Source organism: Cryptomeria japonica, unplaced genomic scaffold (assembly GCF_030272615.1).
Source record: "Cryptomeria japonica unplaced genomic scaffold, Sugi_1.0 HiC_scaffold_282, whole genome shotgun sequence".
NCBI lineage: Eukaryota > Viridiplantae > Streptophyta > Pinopsida > Cupressales > Cupressaceae > Cryptomeria > Cryptomeria japonica.
The window spans coordinates 80,221-86,220 of NW_026729104.1; the positions used below are offsets into that span (position 1 = coordinate 80,221).

Genomic DNA, 6,000 nt, shown 5'->3' on the forward strand with positions numbered 1-6,000 from the left:
TAGTCTAATAACCCAAAAAAATTGAAACAAGAAGTGAGGCTACAATTAGTTAACAAACAAATGAAAAAAAAAAGATAATTAAACTTGATCTAAAGAAATCTGTGAATGAATCAATTACTATAAATCAACAAATGAACACAGAAAAATTATACCTTGAATCACCACCTAATATTCCATTAGTAAAACCAAAAATTCCAAAAACTTCAATTGTAGCCTCCAAGTGGTCTTTCAAAGACTATCACTTTTGAGTTTGCAAAACAATTTGAAGACTTATATAAATTACAAAGTGGTAGGATTTAAGAAAATAAAAAAAACAACATAACCTCACCTTCATCTTATTGGGTACCTTGAAAATTTGTAATTATGGTTGACGCATATAGAAAGAACAATAATTTAATGATCGATCCTTGGCCAATAATGATCTCATCTCATCCTATGCAGGAAGCCCATTGAAGAATATAATTCATTTAGCTCTACCAATGTTTTGAGAACAATCTGTTGAAGATCTTGACATGTTCTTCTCTGACTTTGACGTTTTGTGTTGGAACTATAATTACCAAAGTGATGCTTAGAATCATAAGTTACTTCCAAAGATGTTGCATTAGACTTGGATGATACTCTATCTACACATGGGATATCAAGGAATGGTTTTTTATGAAATATATAGATTATAGAAAGACAAATGAATAAGGAGTATAAAATATCTAAAGAAATGTGTGAATGAATCAATTACTATAAATGAACAAATGAACACAGAAAAATTATATCTTGAATCACCACCTAATATTCCATTACTAAAACCAAAAATTCCAAAATCTTGAATTGTAGCCTCCAAGTGGTCTTTTAAAGACTATCACTTTTGAGTTTGCAAAACAATTCGAAGACTTATATAAATTACAAAGTGGTAGAATTTAAGAAAATAAAAAAAAAACATAACCTCACCTTCATCTTATTGGGTACCTTGAAAATTTGTAATTATGGTTTACGCATATAGAAAGAACAATAATTTAATGATCGATCCTTGGCCAATAATGATCTCATCTCATCCTATGCAGGAAGCCCATTGAAGAATATAATTCATTCAGCTCTACCAATGTTTTGAGAACAATATGTTGAAGATCTTGACATGTTCTTCTCTGACTTTGATGTTTTGTGTTGCAACTATAATTACCAAAGTGATGCTTAGAAGCATAAGTTACTTCCAAAGATGTTGGATATCAAGGAACGATTTTTTATGAAATATACAGATTATAGAAAGAAAAATGAATAAGGAGTATGAAATATAGATTATAGAAAGACAAATGAACGATGTTGGGAAGATAGGGAGAGCGAGGGAGAGATATTAATATAAAGAGGTAGAGATAGAGGGGGAAGAGTAAGAGAGGTAGGAGTAAGGAGATAGAGATAGGGGATAAAGTTAGAGAGGAAGATAGTTATGTATATATATAGGTAGAGATGGATATGGACATGAAGTCAGATATGAAGAGGAGAGGGGGAGATAAAAAGAGAGGAGAGAGTTTAAAAGAAGGATGGAGAGAGAGAATGAGAGAGGGAAGATATAGAAAAATAAAGATAGAGATAGGAAGTAATATATAGAGAGAGATGGAGAGAGGGAGATATATAAGAGGGGATAGAGATGGAGCGATAACAAGATATATATATATATATATATATATATATATATATATATATATAGAGAGAGAGAGAGAGAGAGAGAGAGAGAGAGAGAGAGAGAGAGAGAGAGAGAGAGAGAGAGAGAGAGAGAGAGAGAGAGAGAGAGAGAGAGAGAGGTAAAGATAGAAAGTTATGGAGATAGATAGGGAGAGATGAAGAAAGGTAAAATGATAGATAAAGATGGAGAGGTATGGATTTAAATAGGGAGAGATAGAGAGATGGAGATATAAGGAGATATAGAGAGAGGAATAGAGACATATAGAGAGATAAAAAGGTAGAAAGATCTACAAATAAAGAGAAGTAGAGATAGAGACATATAAGGAGAGAGAGAGAGAGAGAGAGAGAGAGAGAGAGAGAGAGAGAGAGAGAGAGAGAGAGATGATATGGAAAGATATACGTACAATAAAATATAATATTTAATGATAATATGTATAATAATAAAATAATTATATTATATATAATTTATTTTGTATCATTATAAATGTATATCATATATTGTATTATATTTATGTGTTAATTTAATTTGTACTTGGGGAAGGGGCCCAATTAACATTCATGTTCCACCAATGGTTCATTAGATTTCATTAATGAAGATAGTCCACTAAAAATCATCTAGTTGCCCACTAGTATACCCAATAAATTATTGGGGCATTTTTGCATAAATATTGGATAATTATACAATTTTTGTGGTGGTCAAAGCGAACAGTTAATGAGAAAATGTAAAATATGTATCAAGACCTCAACTTAAAATGAACACTTTCTTATCCTTGCATGCACAAATCCCATCACATTTTTCATAACTACCCAAAAGCCAAACAATAGCTATAAACACCTAAGTCTCATACTAAGAAAACAAAAAAAAAACATCTAAATTCAATGTATTGTTTAGAATCTTAAGGTGACTACTCGTACTCTTCCCCTCTATAAAAATATATTAACTATTAATTATAATAATTAACATACTTATATTTAATAGTTTTATTGTAAAATATAATATATATTAATATTTAATAATTTATAATATATATTAATAAATATAATTATAATATTATTTTTAATAATAAATAATACACTTATAAATTAATAAATAATTAAATTAAAAAATTAAACTATTCTCTTTATTAAAGCGGATAAGAGTAATATTTATATTATGACAATTTCATTAATAATAGGTAAATTTAATTTAAAAACATTTTTTTTATATTCACTATCGTGGAATCTTGAGGTGTCCTCGCCGAAGCGAGACTAATCTCCGCATGTGTACGACCCGCTCACAAGGTAGCAACACACACGACTCGAACTCAAGACCATGGGGAGCATACCCACACCTTAAGTTGCGATCCACGAAGGGGCGACCTAGGACCAAGCCCTTTTAAAAACAATTCATTAAAATTAATTATTAAAAAGGATAATAATATAACTTAAAAAATTAATATGTCCATTAATTTTTATAATTTTTATCCTTATTCTAATTAAGACCATTGGACTATTTGATATTCGTTCAACTATGAAATTTACAGTTAAGATAATTAATAGCAAAGAAAAAGAGGAACTCTTAGCTTCTGCCAAAAACTTTATACTGAAGCCGGGTGAAGGTTGAGGCCCTAACATTGCCATGATACAATCCCAAGAAAGTCCTATAACAACAGATATTAAATTATTTGAATTTGGAAGATTTCTATTTGTAATTAGACTTATGAACCCACTTCAATGTTATGTGGAGCAAATATCCAAATACGTATACAAGGCAGCAAAAATAATTTAAATGTCCTTAACTTCCATGTATATCATATCAGGCAGCAAAACTAATTTAAATGTCCTTAACTTCCACGTATACAAGATTTACATGACAAATTCACCTTCTTTTATTTTTCTCAGTTTTTAACAAATCGAGAATATTTAATACTCTCAAGTCAAATATCTTTTAACTCAGAAACTTATCCCACAGCCTTTTTGGCAAGCATAGTAAACAGATGGCAAAGAGACAGTTGGGAATGTTTGAAATTCGTGCCCTATCTTTTTATGAGTACGCTGAAAGACTCTTAGCATGCTCTGACAGAAGGCAAGGGGCTGACTGGACTTGAGGACCCACCATCACACAGATTTCAAAGGCAAATTGTTTTGGACCCGACAGTATTGGTAGAGTAATAACATCGATGGTACTAACGGCCCGGGGAAAATGTATCGGGTCGCCCACTGAGGCATCATTTATCCAGGAGTTAAACCGTCGAAGAAGATGAATTGACGGAAAGATGGACGATTGTGATTTATTGAATCATCTTCCATTCCGTGTAAAGAATTTTGTACCCTTGATATTTGAAGTGAGCTGCTCAACTTCATATAGAATACACCTTTCGTGTAAATAAAAATAAAAATTATCATAATGGGCGGCAAAAACTACAGTTAACATGTGAGAATTAAAAAGATTTCGTACACTTGGTTTTGTTCAAACGGATGTTATCAGTTGTACGAGATGCCGTTTCACGTTAGTTTTGGTCACGAGATGTTATCGAGATGCTTTTTGTCCCTCAAACAGCATTTCGCGGGTAAGTTGAGATTACCTAGTTATTAGCAAAAATCCAATTGACAAAATTAATTATATAATCGGATTTTGTCAAGCCCATCTTGCTTTAATTATATAATGAAGAGAGCAGCGGAGAAGGAGGGAACAAAACGGTAAGTTAGTTTTTATGCTAAGCTGGAAAATAATTAGTTTTTTAATCAAGCTTGTGCACTACATGAGATTTCTGACTATTTCTTGTCATTTGTGCTGCGTTAATGTCAGTTACGAAGAGATGCCTTTGCCAACAGAGATAGACGCACAATCGTATCTATTTCAGTAAAAGAGCATTTCAAGGATGATACAGGAGAATTTGCACAGTTTATTCAAATCTGCACAGAAGAATTTGCACAGTTTATTCAAATCCTCAATGATTTTGGGTCAAAGACGTATGTAATCATTTCAAATCTTTATTTAGGGCTTCCGAATTTTTAACTGATAATGTATTTTACGCTCTTTGAACGGGCATTTTTGCTTAATTTGCAGATGTGATGCGATTGGGGTTCAGCTGAGCCATGAACTTCTTTTAAGTTGCAATAAATTCCTCCCAAAAGGCTTCGAAATCTTGTGTCCTTCCAAAGATTGTCTACGAAACAAACAACGATTTCAGCTTAAGGAAACCCTAAGATATATTCAGAAGATTAAGGTAATTCTGAATATGATTTCTTCTCGTTTATTCATTTTGATGGTGGATTATAGAGTGGGGTGTGATTTGAAATGATATAAAGGAAAAATTATTGTGATATAGAAACTACATTGTCTTTAATTTTATTAAAAACTTTTTTTAACATTTGAAACCTACATTTTATATGCATTTCTTGTTTTGAATTGTTTGGATTTGTTCGAGTTATGATGAATTGGTATATAAGTGCTGAGTAAAATGTTCTTTTAACAATTGAAGATTCTGTAACTCCTCATTGATATTTTGATTTGTCATAGCAGACGCCCTTCCAAAATGAAGAATATATACGCAAGGGATTATTTGAAACAAATCAGGCATACTGGATACAGTGGGTGAGAGCTTATCATTCGGTGTTGGGTGCTCCCTATTTATGACAATAGTATACATGTTTATTATTTTGTATTTAACATTGTCAAATTGTGAATTTTCAGATTTGAGTTGGACATTCTCATAAAAAATTCAAGCGTGTACACGAGTTACTGGAAAAGCAACATGACTACGCAACTCAGACAAGTGCTCATTTCAGAATTGTAGACCACCTGACAGGTAGGTTCTTTGTAAGAGTTGTTGTACTTAGAGTCACAAGTTGGGTATTTAGTTTTGGTTGGTTGCAAATGTGATGAGTAATATGTCAACATTCGGCCATTGCAGCTATGAATTTAAGGTGCATTGAGCTCATTTATAGTAATTGCGGGCTTCGTATAATAGATCTGTTGCTTGAAAAGCCAGATCGTTGTTTACCAGTAATTGTGAAACGTCTTCAACAAAAGCATGAAGAATGGGTCAATTATCGGACCAGATTCAACAAAGGTTGGGCAGAAAGTACTATCAGAGATCTTTTGACCACCATAGTCCCTGCTTTAACCAAAGAGATGCAAAATGTTTGAGCAAAAAGAGGAGAACCCATTTCCATTTATGATTTGGAATATATTATGGGCAGATTGTTGTATATAATATTAATTTCTGACATCTGAATCTCTATGTGCTTCTTGTTGGAATATTTAATTTCTCTCATTTGGCATGAGAACAATTGTAACGAAATATTTATTTCTAAATTGTCAAACATGGTTGAGTTTTCTCTCAA

General features: G+C 32.1%; 1 long non-coding RNA gene across 2 annotated transcripts; it reads left to right on the forward strand.

Annotated features, from left to right (window-relative positions):
• Positions 1-4,249: 4,249 nt before the first annotated feature.
• Positions 4,250-6,000, forward strand: LOC131870084 (uncharacterized). Of its 2 annotated transcripts, XR_009368442.1 has the most exons (6): positions 4,250-4,350; positions 4,460-4,623; positions 4,721-4,880; positions 5,177-5,248; positions 5,348-5,462; positions 5,568-6,000. It is a non-coding gene; the product is annotated as an uncharacterized LOC131870084 (long non-coding RNA). The 2 variants fall into 2 exon arrangements; XR_009368441.1 differs by lacking the exon at positions 4,250-4,350 and having other exon boundaries at positions 4,360-4,623.